The sequence below is a fragment of the Lolium perenne genome, chromosome 7 (assembly GCF_019359855.2).
Source record: "Lolium perenne isolate Kyuss_39 chromosome 7, Kyuss_2.0, whole genome shotgun sequence".
NCBI classification, from domain to species: Eukaryota; Viridiplantae; Streptophyta; class Magnoliopsida; order Poales; family Poaceae; genus Lolium; species Lolium perenne.
In genome coordinates, this window is record NC_067250.2 from 304,695,732 (window position 1) to 304,713,378 (window position 17,647).

Genomic DNA, 17,647 nt, shown 5'->3' on the forward strand with positions numbered 1-17,647 from the left:
GGGAGGAGTCCCAAGTGGACTCCCCCTTAGGGGGCCGGCCAACCCCCCATATGGGAGGTGGAAACCCCACTTTTGGTGGGAGTCCTAGATGGGCTAGGTTTCCCCCTCTTATGGAAGGTTTTTGGTTCGGGTCTTATTCTAAGACTTGGACACCAACCCTTGGGGATCCACCTATATAATGAGGGGCCAAGGGAGGGGGCCGGCCACCCCAAGACCACAAGCTGGCCGCCCCCCTTGAGTGGCCGGCCACCCCCTCCCAAACCCTAGCCGCCCCCTTCTCCTCCGTATCTCCCGCGTAGCTTAGCGAAGCTCCGCCGGACTTCTTCACCGCCACCGACACCACGCCGTCGTGCTGTCGGATTCAAGAGGAGCTACTACTTCCGCTGCCCGCTGGAACGGGGAGGTGGACGTCGTCTTCATCAACAACCGAACGTGTGACCGAGTACGGAGGTGCTGCCCGTTCGTGGCGCCGGAAGCGATCGTGATCAAGATCTTCTACGCGCTTTTGCAAGCGGCAAGTGATCGTCTACCGCAGCAATAAGAGCCTACTCTTATAAGCTTTGGAATCTCTTCAAGGGTTAGTCTTGATCATCCCCTCGTTGCTACCGTCTTCTAGATTGCATCTTGGCTTGGATTGCGTGTTCGCGATAGGAAAATTTTTGTTTTCTATGCAACGTTTTCCTACAGTACTAGTACCTGGGTATTTGATACTGGTTCGGTTGCTCATATTTGTAACTCAAAACAGGAACTAAAGAATAAACGAAGACTACTGAAGGATGAAGTGACGATGCGCGTTGGAAACGGATCCAAAGTCGATGTGATCGCTGTCGGCACACTTCCTCTACATCTACCTTCGGGATTAGTTTTAAGCCTAAATAATTGTTATTTTGTACCCGTGTTGAGCATGAACATTATATCTGGATCTTGTTTAATGCAAGACGGTTATTCATTTAAGTCTGAGAATAATGGTTGTTCTATTTTTATGAATAATATCTTTTATGGTCGAGCACCTGAAAAGAATGGCTTATTTCTGTTAGATCTCGATAGTAGTGATACACATATACATAACATTGATGCTAAGCGAATTAAATTGAATGATAATTCTACTTATATGTGGCACTGCCGTCTTGGTCATATTGGAGTGAAACGCATGAAGAAACTCCATACCGATGGATTACTTGAATCACTTGACTTTGAGTCACTTGATAGATGCGAAGCATGTCTGATGGAAAAAATGACTAAGACTCCATTCTCTGGTATGATGGAGCGAGCTACTGACTTATTGGAAATCATACATACCGATGTGTGCGGACCAATGAGTGTAGCATCGCGCGGTGGTTATCATTATGTTCTAACCTTCACAGATGATCTGAGTAGATATGGGTATATCTATTTCATGAAACATAAATCCGAAACTTTCAAGAAGTTTAAGGAATTCCAAAGTGAAGTAGAAAATCAACGTAACAAGAAGATTAAATTTCTACGATCTGATCGCGGAGGTGAATATCTGAGTTATGAGTTTGGCATGCATTTAAAGAAATGTGGAATACTTTCACAATTGACACCGCCGGGAACACCTCAACGAAACGGTGTGTCCGAACGTCGTAATCGAACTCTCTTAGATATGGTTCATTCTATGATGCCTCTTACTGATTTGCCGTTATCATTTTGGAGTTATGCATTAGAGACAGCCGCATTCACTTTAAATAGAGCACCATCAAAATCCGTAGAAATGACACCGTATGAATTATGGTTTAATAAGAAACCTAAGCTGTCGTTCCTTAAAGTTTGGGGTTGCGAAGCCTATGTAAAGAAGTTACAACCGGACAAGCTAGAACCCAAAGCGGAGAAATGCGTCTTCATAGGATACCCTAAGGAAACTATAGGGTACACTTTATATCACAGATCCGAAGGCAAAATCTTTGTTGCTAAGAACGGAACCTTTCTTGAGAAAGAATTTCTCACTAAAGAAGTGACTGGAAGAAAAGTAGAACTCGATGAGATTGATGAATCTTTACTCGTTGATCAGAGTAGCGCAGTACCGGAAGTTGTTCCTGTGCCGCCTACACCGGCAACAGAGGAAGCTAATGATAATGATCATGAAACTTCGAACGAGGAAACTACTGAACCTCGCAGATCGACAAGGGAACGTGCCACTCCTGATTGGTATGATCCTTGTCTAAAGGTCATGATTATGGACAACAATGATGAAGACCCTGCGACGTATGAAGAAGCAATGATGAGCCCAGATTCCAACAAATGGCAAGAAGCCATGAAATCCGAAATGGGATCCATGTATGATAACAAAGTGTGGACTTTGGTAGACTTACCTGATAGCCGCAAGGCTGTTGAGAATAAATGGATCTTCAAGAGAAAAACAGATGCTGATGGTAATATTACTGTCTATAAAGCTCGACTTGTCGCAAAGGGTTTCCGACAAATTCAAGGAGTTGACTACGATGAGACTTTCTCACCTGTAGCGAAGCTAAAATTTGTGAGGATTTTGTTAGCAATAGCTGCATTTTTCGATTATGAGATTTGGCAGATGGATGTCAAAACGGCGTTCCTTAATGGAGACATTGAGAAAGAGTTGTATATGTGTTGCGGTCAGAAACCCACCGGCGAGCAGCGACGGGCAACACAGTAGAGCCGGGAGGCTCCCAGGACTGCGGCTGGCCCTGGTCCCTCCGAGCGACGGCCCGCAAAGACTCGGCACGCACGTCCGATCTTTGGTGCAGGCGTGCCACCTGACCTATACCTGGTCAGGAAGGTGATGGAGATGCCTCGCTTAGTTTCCTGCATGGCATACACGTAAACATTAAATACGAGCCTCGATCGGCTCTCAGGTTGTCCTGTGAATCGGCTCAAAGAGCCGATCCACCCATGATTCGCACGAGGTGTACGAATATATGGTGGTCCTGCTTGGTCAATATAAAGCTAAAGCGATCTACTATGATTTAGGGTTTTCACCACATAATCGGAACGTCCTACTCGTGATTGAGCCTGGCGGCCACGCACGGTGATCGTAAACCGTCCCTAGACAAGGCCTAAAAACCAACACGAGGTTGATCTCCGGAACATCCTGTCTAGGGCTAGCAAACTACACCCTACGCGCCACTGGATCCTTCAATCCGTTTGTAAGGCCTAACTATGCAGATATTAAACTAATCCTTGAAGAACAAGGAGCAATCATGACGGATCGGATCTACTAAATAATGATCAAGCGGGGTGCCGCCCTTACACCTAAGATAGGCGTAAGGGCGGCTAGATGTCTAAGGGTTGCACGACGATAGCATATGATACGATGAACAATGCTAACCCTAACACATCTAAGATAACTACGTTGCTCACCATCAAAAAGGCTTCAGTACGAGCAACGCATGAACAGCGAATAAACTTGTACTGCCTAGATCGCAAGATGCGATCTAGGCAGCATGATGCTTACCCGGAAGAAACCCTCGAGACAAGGGAGTTGGCGATGCGCCTAGATTGGTTTGTGGTGAACGTGATTGTTGTTTATTTCATAAACCCTAGATACATATTTATAGTCCGTCATGATAATTTTTTTTTACTGGCCGATTTTTCTATCGGCCCCCAATATTTCACTGCACACATGTTCATCTGCACATGTTCATCTGTGTAGGTGCCCCCCGAGCCGAATCTGTCAGGTAACTGCAGATATCGGCTCTATAGTTAGCCAAGGCACTGTATTTGAGCGTCGGCTCCAGTAGGACCAATGCTGATTTTTTAGCTCATCAGCCGACGTAAAACCGCTGCCCATTAGATCGACGTTGAACACAGGCAGAATGTGTAGTGAGGATAATTTTGGCCGATTGCTGAAATCGGCTTCCACGTTGATCGAATCGCTCAATGAAGGTTTTGCAATGTTCCTCCATAGATCTTTGGGGCCGATCCCAAGGATCGGCCTCGCCACGTTTGCCCATCGGTTCGTTCTTGCTACACGGTCAGGCCGGTGGATAAGACCAGCCTAACCCCATCCTTTGTCACGTCGATGCGCTCGCAGTCGTCCAAATTGATGCCTGAGAGTGGCTCTTGGCCTGCTGTTTCCCAAGCGTTCATGCCAGCCGTTGAAATCTCGGCTGAGTCATCTGCATGGACGACCTCTACCTCATCTCCATCCCACTGTATTATGCATTGGTGCATCGTGGATGGAATGCAACAGTTGGCGTGGATCCAATCTCTTCCTAGCAGGACAACATAGGTGCTCTTGCTGTCGACGATAAAGAACGTCGTAGGGATGGTTTTCCTTCCTACGGTCAGATCCACGTTCAGAACACCTTGTGCGTCAGACGCTTGGCCGTTGAAATCGCTCAGTGTCACGTTGGTCTTGATCAGATCCGAGCTAGAGCGTCCCAACCGACGTAGCATGGAGTATGGCATAATGTTGACTGCCGCTCCGGTGTCCACCAGCATCTTGTTGACAGGCTGCCCATTGATATAACCTCGCAAGTACAGGGCCTTCAGATGTCTGTAGCTTCTTTCTCGTGGCTTCTTAAAGATAACTGGCCGTGGGCCGCAGTCAAGTTGTGCCACGGGTGCCTCGTCTAATCCTGGAGCACTAAACTCCGTCGGAAGGATGAACACCATGTTTGTGCCAGCCGATGTTTCATCATTGGCTTTCCTTTGTTTGGGGCGCCACTCCATTTTTTGTGGTCGACCCTCTTCGTCCAGGGTTCGCTGAATTTTCGCGGCCAGATCAGGCCGCGCCTTCCTTAGCGTGTGCAGGTATAACCTTTCGGCTTCCTCCAAGCCACGCAGTCGCTGAACCCTATGCTTTTGGGAACGGCTGAGTCCATCAGGGCACCACCTTGGCCGGTGGTACATGTCTTCTTCTTCTTCATCATCGTCTTCCAAATCCTCGAGATCTTCCACCCGAGGGGACTCAGCGTGCTTGTTCCGAGGTGGGAGAGGCCCTAGACGTTTGAACACGGACACGTTAGCTGCATCCTTCCTCTTCTGTCTACATTCTGGGCAGTTGTCGATTGTAGGCAATCGGCTCATTCCTGAATCCCAGCAGTGTCTGAAGAAGGGGCAGTCCCAGTGCCTATCCTCGTCGTCTTGCTCTCTTAACCTTTCCTTGGCGTGGCGCTCATATCTCTCCTCGTCGCGATCATGCCGACGACGTCTCCTGGCGTCCCTAGCCAGACGATCTCTTTCATCATCGTCGTTGGGTCGTCGGCGTTGGTCATATTGACTCACATACTTGTTGAGGAGGTGATCAGAGAGAGGTCGCTGATATCTCACGTTCCTCACTTCTCCCTCTGTGATGTAGCGCATGCCATCGTGACGGAGCCGATCGCGTGGAACGGCTTCCTCTGTGTCCTTGCTACGAGAGCAGCTGCCCTCGTCTCCGTCCTTACCAGAGTGGTGTCCAGGTCCTACCGTGTTGATGTTGAACGAGAATCTTGGCTGGCACCCTCCAGGGTAAGTGTACTCCACCATGTTAACGGCGGGGAAGGGGTGAGTGTCGACTTTCATGGCGTACTGGTTGAAAATTAGACGTCCTTGTTCTATCACCATTTGGATCTGTTGACGCCACACCCTGCAGTCGTTGGTGGTATGGGAGAACGAGTTATGCCATTTGCAGTATGGCTTTCCGTTCAGCTCCTGTACCGTGGGGATTTTGAGGCCTTCGGGTATCTTCAGCTGCTTCTCCTTGAGTAAGAGGTCGAAGATTTGTTCAGTTTTAGTCACGTCAAAATCAAACCCTCTGGGCGGACCTGGTGGCTTAACCCATTTGCAGGACACGGGGTTGCCCCCCGAGTCCATTCAACATCGCTACCTCTTGATCTCCCGCAGAGCCTTCGTCTTCATCTGCCTCAACCAAGACTACCGCACGCTGAATTTGTCCTGGTACAAGTCCGTGGCGCTGTTCATATATCGACAGCTTCGAACCATGTGCGCCATGAAGGGTAGTCCGTTTGGGAGGCCATATCCTTGATTGGTGATGCAAGGCTCACCACCGCCAACTCGATCGCTTCTTTTTCGCAACACGAGCCGAATAACATCGGTTCCTAACAAGTCTGAAGCGCTGGACGTATTCTGCCACGCTTCTCCACGCTCGACGTACTTGTGCTAGATCGGCAATGCCGGCCTCGGAAGCCTCTCGAGTGATACCGCATGTGGAACTGCTCTTCCAACCGCTTCCACGTCCGGATTGAGTCTCGGTGGCAGCGATGTGTACCACCCGAAAGCCGATCCTGTGAGGGATCGTGCGAAGAACCTCACACGCAGCTTCATCTGCCGAGATCGTGCTCACTGTGCCAAATATCGGCTCACGTGCTCGATGGAGCTGGAACCATCTGATCCATTAAACTTGGAGAAATCAGGGAGCCGATATTTGGGTGGTAGCGGGATCAACTCGTACTCGTTGGGGTACGGCTTGGAATAGCCGATTGTCCTCCTCTTCGGCACCATGCCGAACTGGTCTCTCAGGATGGTACTGATTTGATCCGCGGTCGGGCTGCAGAGTCGAACTCGAAGATTCGCCGGAGTAGCATACTTAGCCAGCCATGCTTGCTTTTCCAGCTCTGAGCCAACCTGCAGGAGCTGAGCTCGAGGTTTGTCGGAGTGGCTTACTTAGCTAGCCACGTCTCGCTTCTCAAGATCTGTTCCCGGTTCCTCCCGTTTTTCCGTGTCCCTCACAGTTGCGATCTGGTTTGTGAGTGCCCGATTCGCAGCCTCGGCACGTATGTGCACGTGTATCCATGAGGGATCTCCTTAGGCGCCTCATGCAAGAACTGGTAGTCGCTAGGGTCACCACCGATCTTGTAGACGACGTATGCCGGTGAATTCGGCACTTCTGGTGCTGCCAACGCGAATGGCAGCGGTGGACGGGACTGGAGTGGCATCTCTCCTTGGTAAGTCCCGAGAGCTGGTCCCGACGGAGAGTATCGATGCCTCATGATTTCCTGGATCACCCGAAGAGCGACACGCTCCAAAGTGTTCACCAGGCTCTCAGAATGGCGGTGCAGCGAGTGAGCTACCATGTAGTTAATCTCCTGACGCAGGGACCTGGTGCGTTCTTTTGACGGGGCGGACAGGTCCACTCCATCGAGCGCGCCTTCAGGTGAGAACCCTTTCCACCTGATGCCATGTGAGCGGGTTCGTGAAAAGAGCCGATGAGGTCGGCTTCGAGGATCGCTGACCTCGTCATACTTCTTCTTGAGCTCCTCGGTCCGATCCTCGTACGTGATCGGGTGCCGTCCGCCATCTCGTATGTAGATGGCGATGCGGTTGATGTCGAAGACGGTCCCACCGGCGTGCTGAAATGTGTTGCGGTCGAAACCCACCGGCGAGCAGCGACGGGCAACACGGTAGAGCCGGGAGGCTCCCAGACTGCGGCTGGCCCTGGTCCCTCCGAGCGACGGCCCGCAAAGACTCGGCACGCACGTCCGATGCTGGTGCAAGGGCGTGCCACCTGACCTATACCTGGTCAGGAAGGTGATGGAGATGCCTCGCTTAGTTTCCTGCATGGCATACACGTAAACATTAAATACGAGCCTCGATCGGCTCTCAGGTTGTCCTGTGAATCGGGTCAAAGAGCCGATCCACCCATGATTCGCACGAGGTGTACGAATATATGGTGGTCCTGCTTGGTCAATATAAAGCTAAAGCGATCTACTACGATTTAGGGTTTTCACCACATAATCGGAACGTCCTACTCGTGATTGAGCCTGACGGCCACGCACGGTGATCGTAAACCATCCCTAGACAAGGCCTAAAAACCAACACGAGGTTGATCCCCGGAACATCCTGTCTAGGGCTAGCAAACTACACCCTACGCGCCACTGGATCCTTCAATCCGTTTGTAAGGCCTAACTATGCAGATATTAAACTAATCCTTGAAGAACAAGGAGCAATCATGACGCATCGAATCTACTAAATAATGATCAAGCGGGGTGCCGCCCTTACACCTAAGATAGGCGTAAGGGCGGCTAGATGTCTAAGGGTTTGTTGACTGCCAAAACCCTCCGGCGGGCAGCGATGGTCAACACTGTAGAGCCGGGAACAACCTAGAGCTGCGGCTGGCTGAGGTCCCTCCGAGCGACGGCCCGCAAAGCACTTCTGGTCACACGTCCGATGCTGAGTGCAAGGGCGTGCCACCTGACCTATACCTGGTCAGGAAGGTGATGGAGATGCCTCGCTTAGTTTCCTGCATGGCATACACGTAAACATTAAATAAGAGCCTCGATCGGCTCTCAGGTCATCCTGTGAATCGGCTCAAGGAGCCGATCCACCCATGATTCGTTCGGGGTGAACGAATATATGTTGGTCCTGCTTGATCAAGATAAAGCTAATTAGATCTACGACGATTTAGGGTTTTCACCGCATAATCGGATCATCCTACTCACGATTGGGCCTCGCGGCCACGCACGGTGATCGTAAGCCGATCCTAGATAGGGCCTAAAAACCAACACGAGGTTGATCCCCGGAACATCCTGTCTAGGACTAGCGAACGACACCCTACGTGCCGCTGGATCCTCCAACCCTTTGTAAGGCCTAACTATTGCAGATATTAAACTAATCCTTGTAGAACAAGGAGCAATCGTAATGGATCGGATCTACCAAATAATGATCAAGCGGGGTGCCGCCCCCACACCTGAGATAGGTGTGAGGGCGGCTAGATATGCAAGGGTTGCACTACGATAGCATATGATACGAAGAACAATGCTAACCCTAACACATCTATGATAACTACGTTGCTCGCCATCAACAAGGCTTCAAAGACGAGCAACGCATGAACAACGTGGAGCTTGTCTGCCTAGATCGCAAGATGCGATCTAGGCAGCATGTCGCTTACCGGATAGAAACCCTCGAGACGAAGGAGTTGGCGATGCGCCGAGATTGGTTTGTTTGGTTGAACGTGTGTTGTTGTTTATTCCATAAACCCTAGATACATATTTATAGTCCAGGGGACTTTCTAATCGTGGGAATAATCCCCACCGTACACGATACAAACTCTAACTTCCAATCTAAGATGAAATCTACCATAATTAAAGATACACGGGCAATCTAGCCCAAATTCTTCGCACAAGGCCGCTTCAGAGATAATCCACGTGTAATCTTCCAAGCCCATCTCTCTTACGGCCCACCTCCTGATTTGGCCAAAATCTGGTGATAACACATGCCCCCTGGTTTTGGCAATGATAATTCCAAAACCACTCTGCTTTTCCTCCGAAGGGTCATGTCGTGGCAGAGCAGAGCCATTTGCAGCATCTATCATCATTATGCCCTGTCTTCTCAGCTTCTCTGCAAAATTCGATAGCTCGGCATCACCTCTTCTAAACCGTAATGGCATTAATTCCCACCAGGCTTCTCATTATTTAACCGTGCCGATCGATTAACTCTCTTTATCCCCTTCCTCTCTTCCAGCCATCGGCACCCAAAAACCCTCTCCTCCTCGTAGCCATGTCTTTCTCTTCCTCCTCCCTCTCGTGCCTCCCCCTCCAATCCTCGCCGAAGAGGAAGAACGAGGACAACCTTCACTCCGAGATGAACCCCCTCTCCTCCGACAATGAGAAGAAAGAAGGAGAAGTAGCGAAGGCCAAGGCCTCCCCCTCCGCCAAACTCCCGCCGAAGAAGCGCTCCCGCATGTGGGCGGACAGCGAGGACGAAGATGATGACGAGGAAGAAGAAGAGGAGGATGAATCCTCCTCCTCCATCGGGTATCCACCGACCAAGCGCTTCCGCTATTGGGCGGACAGCGAGGATGATGATGATGACGAGGAGGACGAGGCTCCGGCCAAGGGCTGGGGCAGCAGCGACGAGGAGCTTCTGGGAGCAGCGCCGACGACATCGACGGCGGTGATGACGAGGACAGCGACGACTAGTAGAATATGACTAGTAGTAGCAAGGCACTAGGCACCAGATCCCTCTTTTGAGAGCCACTCGGCTCTTTCTTGTAAAGCCGCTCCTTTGAATTAATGAAATTGTTCTTTCAATTCATCCTTCAATTACTCCAATTTCATTCCTTCCGCCTGTTATGCAAAGACCGATAGCAACGTATCAGATTTCTTTTCTTTTGGACGCCTGTGAAGCCGGACTCACATGCCGATTAGCCCGTCAGTCAAGCACTTCTCAATTTCAGACCGCGATTTTAATATCTGACCATAATTTTTCGCGATCCCTTAGCCGATGACTACTCATCGGCTATTTTGAGAATCCAGTCCCTTTCCTTCTCTTGCGTTGGATCGGACGGTCCAAAACCCGTAAAAGCCGACGGCCTCCTCTCCGATTCCTCTCCATAGCCTCGCAATCTTCTTTCGCAACTCCGAATCGCTTTCGAGAGAGGATCATGATGCAGGGTCAGCCGATGCAACTCCAATCGGTTTCTTAAGAACCAAATATCCATGTAGTCCGTTGCCCCCCGAGCCTTCATCAAGGCGAGAACAGTAGTGAGCCAACCACATGCGCCACTATCGGCTTCCGAATCGTAATGCAGAACCAGCCGATTTCAACAAAATCGGCTCTCTAAAGATATTTTAGGGCGAGCTGCCCCCCGAGCCTTAATCAAGGCAAGAATACTGGCGAGGATGCACAGGTCGCTGATCAGCTTTCTTCTACTGAACGTCGATGTTGATGTGAACTTTGAGCATATAGCCAGTAGGCCTTGGTCTTGTGTAAGTGTACTAGAGTCGATGGCTGCGCATCGGCTTCGCCTCTTGCGCAAAATTTTTTTTTTATCTGGCCAATTTTTCTTAATCGGCCCCCCCAATGTTTCACTGTACGCATGTTTACACATGTTTATCTGCACATGTTCTTTATCTCATCAGATGCCCCCGAGCCGAATCTGCCAGATGACTGCAGATATCGGCTTTTATGGTTAGCCAGGGTACTGCACTTGCACGTCGGTTCCGCGAGGATTCGTGCAGACTTTCATCTGCCGACGTGGCCGCTGCCCAGTGGATCGACGCTGAACACAGGCAGAACACGTAGTGAAGATAATTTTGGCCGATTGCTGGAATCGGCCTCCATATCCATTGACTGAAGGTTCTGTAATGTTCCTTCATAAACTTTTTGGAGCCGATCACAAGGATCAGCCTCGCCCCATTTGCTCATTGATTTAATCTTGCTATTCGGTCAGGCCGGTGGATAAAACCAGCCCAACCTCTGACTTGATACGCCTGCTGTCGTCCACCTTGAGTGCATCGTAGAATCGTGGAGCACTAAGCTCTGTCGGAAGGACGAGCACCATGTTCGTGCCAGCCGATGTTTCATCATCGGCTTTCTTTTGCCTGGGACGCCACTCCATTTTCCGTGGACGACCCTCTTCATCCAGGGTTCGCTGAACTTTCGCAGCCAGATCAGGCCGTGCCTTCCTTAGCGTATGCAGGTATAACCTTTCGGCTTCCTCCAGGCCGCGCAATCGCTGAACCCTGCGCTTTTGTGAACGGCTGAGTCCGTCAGGGCACCACCTCGGACGGTGGTACCTGTCTTCTTCCTCTTCTTGTCCCTCGTCTTCGGAATCCTCGAGATCTGCCCACCGAGGGGACTCAGCACGTTTGCTTTGTGGCGGGAGAGGCCCTAAGCGCTTGAACACAGACACGTTGGCTGCCTCCTTCTTCTTCTGGTTGCATTCTGGGCAATTGCCGATTGTGGGCAGTCGGCTCTGTAACACCCCAACTTTTTGCAAGCTTGTTTAATTATCCAAAGTGCAAAAATTAGGGGGAACAAAAACTTTTTCTATAGACTAATTAACATGAATTGCCTTGATCTGTTTGTTATGATGAATTGCCTTGATCTGTTGGTAGATAAATTGTCTTGATTTGCTTGTTGAGTTTTGTTTTGAGCTACCCTTAATAACAACACCTCTAGTGGTTAAACAAGCAACTCACTAAATAAAACACATGGTGTCTTAGGAAGAATTGTTTTTCTTTTTACTACATCAAACCTCCCTCCTGATGGCAACATGAGTGTGCCTACTTATAAGATTCCAACTTTGGCAGTTGATCTCTTAGCACCCACAACTGTTTTTGGTGACCTCAGTGCATGGATCTCTTCTATACAACACCCTCTACAACTTCCACATCTTACATGTCACATCCTCCACTTGCAACTCTTATAATCACTTGATCTGGTATCCTATCCAATGTTTCAGCACCAGATCACTTCTTCCTCTTTTACCTCTTGTGTTTATTTAATCCAATTTTAATATCCACAAAACCAAGAGTAGGTATGATGGGTACATTTTGTAGCCACCATCTACCCTTGAGAACACTCCTTCCTAAATTAGTTTTCTTTCTCAAAAACCCTATTGTTTTTCTTCCCTGGTTTTAGCCACAAAAAAATCACTCCTTGTTATTAAAACCCCTTAAATGTTTTCTTCAAATAACAAGAGAGATTGTGGATGGTATTTTGTATCATCCCATTCCCTTCAACCCAAAAAGACTTTCTATAAAGGCATTTGATTTTCTTCCTTCTTTTAAGTGCATGGTTTTGGTACATGTGCCATCCTTGCACCTTTTGATAACACGAGGGAAAAATCTATTTGGCATTATTATGCAAGTAGACCCATTTTGTTTTAAAAATCATTGGATCTCTTTCAAAATGTTTTCAAAGGAAAGTTCAATATAAACCCTATCCAACATTTTGATCAACTCTCATAGTGGTGGAGACCCACCTCTGTAAAGTTCCGCATCTAATTAACAACTTCCATTCATTCATCACATCTCACTCTTGTATGGTTTACCATCATCATCTTGACCTCATGTTGATGGCTTATGTCACCATATTCATCCTTGTGAGTATGGTTATTTCACTCACCATCTCTCTTAGCCTTGCTCTACAATTGTCTAAACCACCATCACCACCATCATTTTTTGGCCAAGTTGATCACTTGATCAAAGTGCTTCATTCCTCAACATTGGCACCAATGTTTATTAACACCTCTCTCTTTTCATTCTTACTTCATCAAATCAACATTACCCATCTACCTTGGCATGCTCATGCATTGTTGCATGTGGTCAATGCCAATCTTTTCAATTTTGAATTCAAATAAAAAGTTTTATTCTTCAACTATACCTTTGGATCTATTTTCATCTTATGTTTGTCACAACCAAAGTGGTGGGAATTATCCTTAGAGTACATATCACCTCACACTTCTTTTTATCTATATGAATCCACTCATATTCTTATCATCATTAAAGTCACTCATTGACGTCATCTCCTCAACATCATGCCTTGGCCTACACACATGGATGTTGTGCATCTCTTTGTTTGTTCACTTATGTTTGGCAAGGATGGAGCTGCCATTGTCTATGCATGGCAATTTCGGCCAGCCATTCCTCTCTATTTTTCTTCCTCTACAAGACTTCCCTCCCAACTACCCCAATCAATAAATGAGCAGCCTCCCAACCCACCCAATCAATGAGGAGGCAGCCACCATCCTCCCTCTTTATAAGGAGCTTGGCCGGCCACACCTCCTCTCCTTTGCCTCATTTCTTTTCACTCCCTACTATTTCCTCCACTCCCTCACACTCTCCTCCTCCACTTCCCCACGAAAATGGTGCTCCCTTGCTCCCATGGCCGGCCATGGCCATGGCAAGCCACCAAGATGAAGCTCTCCTTCTCCCTCAAGCTCCTCCTCACCATGAGAGCCTCCCTCTCCTTCTTCTCCCCAACCCTAGATGGTTTTCTCTCCTCTTCTTCTTCCTCCCTTGCTAAGATTGGATCTTGATGCAGGTGCATGTTGGTCCAAGCATGGAGAAGCTTGAGCTATCCTCAGATCTGAAGTTCTTGAGCATAGTTCGTCCAAAACCTTGCAGTAATTTCTGTATCTTGCTGTTTTAGATTCTGGTACGAACTTGTAAAATCCGCCAAATCTTGTGTGCAGATCCAAATCGAGTGATTCAAAGTTCCGCAGATAGATATTGAAAAGATCTACAACTTGGCGTTGGTCTCATCCTCAAATTCGTTACGGATTTTGCATGGTAAATAAAGTTCTGCAAACATGCAGAATCACTGTTTGTGAGATTTCTTCCGTTTTACAAAACATTTTTGAGCAAACTCAACTGCGGTTGAAAGCCCTCTCCCGTACCTTCATTTTGGCGGTAGTTTCACTTCGATTGACCTCCTGAAACTGAAATGGTTTGCAGATCAAGATCTGGTCAGATCTGACTTTGTCGAATTAAACCAGGAGCTTGGAAACTAATTTTTGAATGAAACCAACTGGGTAAGAACCACCTATTCAATACCTTTCAGATGCAGCAGACCTCATATTTTTGTGATTTGTGTATGATTTTTGGTGAATTAAACTTGTTCTGTGTGTTCTGCAGACATGGCTGTTAGCTTTTAAATCACCAAAAATCCATTTTTGAACCTAATTGATTGATTCCAATTTTGTAGGACTGCTGAATGTTTTCTTAATCATCTCAAACAAGTTTCAAACATTTATCTGTTGTGTAAATCCAGAGAGGAAGCAAATGGTACAGACATGCAGTAAACTTGTAAATCCATTTGTGAGAGTTTCAGAAACAATTTGAACCCAAATCCAATTGTGTATGCATCTCTGTTTAATTACCTTTCAAATGCAAGTGGCCTCATATTTTTAGGATGTTTCTACGATTTATGGCTTACAGATCTTCTTTTCTGTACAGTCAGATTCAAAGAAATTCCTAAAATAGTAGGATTAACCTTTTTGGGTGATTCCAATTGGGTTAGTCTTGTATTATTACTGGCCATCTAGGAAAAATATTTTTATTCTCTGTTCATACATATTTGTTGCTGTTAGTAATGTTTATGTGTGACATGCGTTGTTGAAGCAAAACTTTTTGGTTTATTTAAAACCCTTGACCAACTCTTTTGAGTAGAGATGGGCAACCATTGTTTTATGCTTGCAAAACAAAACCTCTGCAATTTAACTTTAGCTCTTTGTTTTGCTTAAGTTTTCAAATGGTGGGGCATATCATTTGCTTCCTATTCTTGTGTAGTGTTATGTAAGCTTTATAAAATAGGGAGAATGATTGCCGCTTTTGCAAAAATGTTTCAAATTATAATGTGAATGTTTTTGATGCCAAACTAATGCACTTGTCATCTTTATGATGTTATCTACCAGGGGATACTTAGTTGTGCCATGGTGATACCGAGAGAGGCAATTGCTAAGTTATGATACTCTCCTACCTTTACTAGGTAAATAAAATGGGTTCTCTTTTAGTTGCTTTGTAGTATCTATAAGTTCTTTGTATGTTAGCCCGTAGTAAGGTGGTTAGCTATTGCTTGTTGATTGTTGAATGTTGCATGCTTGTTATGATTGGTGCAATGTGATTGATTGTGTTCCTTTTATATTTTCCGACGATAGATGCGAACGATTCCGGAGAAGAAGAAGAAGTGGTTCGGACAAGGATTTTATTTATATTGACGGATTCTTATATTGATGAAGTTGAAGAAGTCCAGGGACAAATAAGCCAAGGCAAGCCATCTTTTGATCTCTGATATGATGTCTCTTTGGATGTCATCTTGTGCTATCAATAGCATCTTGGTTCTATGTGTGATGATCTCCATATTGTTGTCATCTATGCTTGGATGCAAGCATGGTACCTCTAGTAGTTTTATCTTGTCAAGGTCTTGGTAATTGGTTGGGTGTATGGTATCATGGCCATTGCTATCCAACTTGCTTTCTATATTTAGCTTGAATATGTTCCACCTCGGGACAAGATTCATACTACACCCCCTTCTAGTGTAGATGTATCAATACCATGTTTTTGGTGTATTCTCAAATTGTGATGAGTATGCCTGTTTTCCCTTAATGGTGTTGGTGTTGGTCAATTCTCATCCCTATCTATCTATTGATTGGGTTAGATAGCACCACAAATCTGAAAGTATATTTCCTCTTGTGTTGTCATAATACATGCTTAGCTCAAGCAAGTATGATCCACTCCAATACCTCTTTTTCATACCCTCAATGGCGTGATGACCCTCATCTCGGCCATAGTGTTGTATTAGTTCAACTCTTGAAACTTTAGATTGGGAACCCCTCAAGGTTTACCTTGTTGTAAATGTTTATGAAAACCTTGGGTGAGGCAATCTTACCCAAGCGTATGGTTTATGAAAGGAAAGGATCTTGACAAAGATGGTTGGAAAGAGGAAGGTGTGTGTGACTTGGGTTTTTGAGAAAAACGACACATGGTTCTTTGTATTCGCCCGGAACAACTAAACAGCGCAACCATAGCTACTCCAACGTGGGCACGGGGCTTAACTTGACGTTTGTTCTTCTTAGCATGAGGCACCGCACAACTATACAAGGGTACGGTTACCCCCGAGTCCGGGTTGTCATGGTTGGGACAATAGTATAACGGGAGGCCTTCGGGGCTGACCCGTCCGGAAGACACTATGGGTCTCCTGGCTTGGCGGTGGAGCCACGCTCTAGAGGAGGTGAGCTGCCACGGTGCCGGGGAGGTACATACTCCATAGGGTAGGACCTCGTGTTAAGTCGAATGGGCGAAAGGTTATGTCCGGGTATCCGTCGTGGCATATGTCGTTATGCGGGGATGATGCCCACACGATAGGTATCCGGATAGTTGTGGTGAAAGTGTGCAAACTCTGCAGAGTCAAAACTATTCGAATAGCCGCGTCCGCGGTCATGGACGGTTGGGATGGCCGTTACAGAGCTATGTCGAGTTTTGGTTTTGAAAATGATTTCCAAAGGAAATGTGTGTTGGAAGTACCGGAAGGGTACGGGAAAGATGGTGTGCCGACCATGTGGAGATGGTCGAGGAAAATGAAACAAAAGAGGGTGACCCTTCCTAGTGTTTCATGTAGAGGAACTCTTCTTCAACAAAGATATAGAGATGTCATAGGATCTTCTTAGTGTCCCCTTCAACTGTGATGTTGGGATGCTACATCCACAAGAGAAACTATTTCTCTTTCTCATGCTACATCCACAAGAGAAACTATTTCTCTTTCTCATGCTACATCCACAAGAGAAACTAATTCTCTTCTACATGCTATTTCCACAAGAGAAATTAGCTCTTCCCTCTTGTCATCTTAGATTAGCATTTGTTATCTTGCACTCTTGCAAAGTACCTTCTTGATGGTTTGCGAGTACAATTCCAAATGTACTCACGGCTTTGTCCCTGGCTATTTACTTGGCCAGACTTGGAGGAACACGATGGATGAAGAAGGAGTTGACGACGTCTATGCGAGCTAGGAACGTCTTCCCGCCGCTGCCTGTAGGGTTATGGCGAGATGACTTGGGTGCTTCTTATTCTTGAAGTGATGATGCTACTCTGATGTTTAGTTAGGCCCTTCGAGGCTATTATGTAAGTATCGGTCATGTGACCATGTTGTAATTTCCTTATTCCGCTTTGTAATGGATGGTGTAATTTGATATCAGTTCGGTTATGTGTTCACGGCACACTGATCATGGGATCGTGAACTGTATACATAACAGGGAATTTCGGACAGCTAGTCCGGGGTCCCCACAGAGCTGGTATCAGAGCTATCCTGACTGTAGGAGACCTTAGTTAGCATGGACGTTAGCTAGGAAACAAGTACTTGGGGAAAAAACTATTTACGAAATAAATTAATTCTTTAGTCGGAAGCATAGCTTCTACTCCTCTTATTTATTCAAAGCTTCTAAATTCTTATCTCTCCGCTTTATAAAAAGGTTTGAAAATTCTTGCTCTAC

At 46.9% G+C, this 17,647-nt stretch overlaps 1 long non-coding RNA gene across 1 annotated transcript; it reads left to right on the plus strand.

The window, feature by feature from the left end:
- The first annotated feature begins 13,372 nt into the window (after window positions 1-13,372).
- Window positions 13,373-17,169, plus strand: LOC127311918 (uncharacterized). The gene is made up of 5 exons (XR_007858008.2): window positions 13,373-13,767; window positions 13,856-13,952; window positions 14,118-14,194; window positions 15,077-15,150; window positions 15,320-17,169. It is a non-coding gene; the product is annotated as an uncharacterized lncRNA (long non-coding RNA).
- Window positions 17,170-17,647: the final 478 nt, after the last annotated feature.